The sequence below is a fragment of the Salvia miltiorrhiza genome, chromosome 4 (assembly GCF_028751815.1).
Source record: "Salvia miltiorrhiza cultivar Shanhuang (shh) chromosome 4, IMPLAD_Smil_shh, whole genome shotgun sequence".
NCBI classification, from domain to species: domain Eukaryota; kingdom Viridiplantae; phylum Streptophyta; class Magnoliopsida; order Lamiales; family Lamiaceae; genus Salvia; species Salvia miltiorrhiza.
The window spans coordinates 21,906,816-21,909,873 of record NC_080390.1 but is presented as its reverse complement, the minus strand read 5'-3'; the positions used below and the strand labels follow the sequence as shown (position 1 = coordinate 21,909,873).

At 32.2% G+C, this 3,058-nt stretch overlaps 2 long non-coding RNA genes across 2 annotated transcripts; both read right to left on the bottom strand.

The window, feature by feature from the left end:
* Positions 1 to 772: 772 nt before the first annotated feature.
* Positions 773 to 1,527, bottom strand: LOC131019398 (uncharacterized). The gene is made up of 2 exons (XR_009100242.1): positions 1,447 to 1,527; positions 773 to 1,050 (listed from the first exon to the last, which is right to left on the bottom strand). It is a non-coding gene; the product is annotated as an uncharacterized LOC131019398 (long non-coding RNA).
* A 432-nt stretch (positions 1,528 to 1,959) lies between these two features.
* LOC131019396 (uncharacterized) lies at positions 1,960 to 2,547 on the bottom strand. Its single transcript, XR_009100241.1, has 2 exons — positions 2,409 to 2,547; positions 1,960 to 2,128 (listed from the first exon to the last, which is right to left on the bottom strand). It is a non-coding gene; the product is annotated as an uncharacterized LOC131019396 (long non-coding RNA).
* Between the last annotated feature and the right edge of the window lie 511 nt (positions 2,548 to 3,058).

Below are 3,058 nucleotides of genomic sequence, written 5' to 3'. Positions count from 1 at the left end.
ACTAGAAAAACGCTCATAGATAACGGATTTTATCCGTTATCTATGAGCAAAAAAAGCGTTGTGTATAGTGGTGTTATCTATTATAGGTGTCATACACAACGGTTTAAAAACCGTTATCTATGAAGGGAAAAGATAACAGTACAACCACACATACATAACGGTTATAAAACCGTTATCTATGAAGGGAAAAGATAACAGTACAACCACACATACATAACGGTTATAAAACCGTTATCTATATTGATTATACATAACGGTTTTCGACTGTTATGTATTATAATTTATCCGTTATCTATTCCATAATATATATTTTTTCATATTATAGTTAACAGTTTTTTATACTTTTTATAACGGTTTAAACCGTTATCTTTGTAAGAAAAAGATAACGGTTTTCGACTGTTATGTATTAGAATTAATCCGTTATGTATTATATAATATTTCTTTTTTCTCATAACATAGTTAACAGTTTTTTATACTTTTTATAACGGTTTAAACCGTTATCTTTGTAAGATATAGATAACGGTTTTCCACTGTTATGTATTAGAATTTATCCGTTATGTATTATATAATATTTTTTTTCCATATTATAGTTAACAGTTTTTTATACTTTTTATAACAGTTTAAACCGTTATCTTTGTAAGACATAGATAACGGTTTTTTGTACCTTTTATAACGATTTTAACCATTATCTTTAATATTTAATATTTTTTTTCTCAATTTTTATGTTATTTATATAAAGAAATAAATAAATAACTTTAAAACAACAAAATGATAAAATCAACAATAACAATATTATATATTATCCAAAATATTCGTACATTATCATCCGAATGAACCAAGTATCAAGTATCTAAGATCATTACATATTTCGATTCACTTCCTGGCTTATCCACTCCGACAAAGTCCTCATCGACCTCTCAAAGGCTTCCTTCGCGCTCATCTCCATCTTGATCTTCCTCCCTTTTTGAAAGTAACATCTCCATCTTGATCTTCCTCCCTTGATAAAAACTCATATGCGTGCACACAAAGGCTCAGCTGGAATACATCAAACTACAAGTCCAACACTGATGCACACTAATTTATTTGCTCAAGAATTTTCCTTCCAAAGCTCAGTTCAAGTAAAGATATCTATTTTTCAAAATTATCCATCTCCACATAAGTGTAAATGGTGACTAATGCTGATAATAATACTCAAGAATTTCCTGCATATTAAGATATCTCAAATTACCATCTTTCAATTACTTCTCAGTACTGTAATAATACTCAAGAATCAAGATTATGCCTAAATGGTGACTAATAACATACCAATGTCCTTATACAGAGAACTACTTTTGTTACGTAAGGCTGAAAAATTCAGCATATGGAACAGAACCAACCCGGTGGCTAACGTGAAATTCAAAAGAAAGAATTGGAAAATCAGATATCTGCAAACATTTAATCTTTTACCTTATAATACCTTGCAGACATATTAAACCTTCCAATATCCAGAAAGATATTTACAGATTCCTCCAGGCATGAAATTGACTCTGCAAATCATGAAACTAACGTCATAGCAATTCAAACTGGAAAATGAAACAAGACGAGAATATATGATCCAAATAACTATTTATCATGAGTATCAGGAAATATCAACCACAAAATCATATATGATTAAACATAGAGAATTACACAGCCAAACAAAAAGTAACCACACCTTGTATATTGCTAAAGTATCTTAACATTCAAACTAATTGTCAGGTTGATCAATATGAGTAGGTACTATACGTTTCTGTGATATTGGATATGGTCTTAATGGCCTGAAAAGGACAGAGAAATAAACCAGATAAAAAAATTAAACATAAATTTTGTAGTTGGGACAAGCATTGTTTTATTTTTGGGGTTAGAGGTAATTAAAATGATAAAAAAATTAAACATAAATTTTGTAGTTGGGACAAACATAAATTAAAACCAGTCAAAATGTGGAAGTTTTGGTGTCTGTGCTTGTCCTTCTATCAAGCAGTAGAGCCAGCCGTCACCCGGCAGACCCAAGTTCTGTTCACTATAACTTTCAGATGCAATTAAAGAAGATTTTGCATTCAAGTGAACAGATTTATGGGAACTCCAGGATGCCTTGAAACACTCTTGGGAACTGGAAAGGATCAAGAATAGGCATTACTTGCAACAAATTCCAAAAGGAATGAAGCCTAATCAGCAGAAGTGTTTCATGCAGAATAAAGTCAGATAGATGCTCTGTAGAGGCTAATACAATACTAAGGCCAGGGAGTCAGTCTACAACGCACCTAGCTTCGAAGATCCCCAATTGTCTTACCTACAATTTCTAAGTCTAGGACAAATTTAATCCAGCTTCAATGGAAATAAAACTAGAAGCTAGTAAAATTACACTCCAAAAGCGCAATCAAAGAACGAACCAGAAAGCAGCACCTTCACGGCGAAGCTTTAGTTCTACGCACTTGGGGCACCTGTAATCAGCAAACACCACCATGAATAGTGCACAGTTCATAGCAATTCAACACACTTCTAAAATTTCCAAAACAAAAACAGAAATCCAGTAAATTTCAATGATAGATGTTAAGTTCTGATATCTTTCTTACACTATCATCAATAGAAAAGAGATGGGATAGGAAACTTAGCTTCGAATTGGATAATATACAATTTGGGAGAATATAAAAGAACATTTCCTTAAACTTTCCCATCTCAGACCAGCTCCTGTAATAGAAATAAAAGAACATATATTCTCTGAGAAGTAGAACACTTGTGTGACATGATTTATATAGAAAAGACATAGCAATCAAAGGCAAGCTATAATACACATTGAATTACATGAGTAATCTCTTTCACGAAAAGAAGTCCTTTGGAAAAAAAAAAGTCGAGACCACATCAAGGATCATCGATATAAAGAAGCTCAATAATAGAATTGCATAAATTTTACCAGCAAGAGCAGTCCAGACTGCAACATCTACAATTGTGAGGCTATAACCAGCGAGAAAGGTATTCAATAGTAGATACTCATCCACAAATGCAAACTCACGGCTGCGAACTTTTCATTACTAAAGATTAG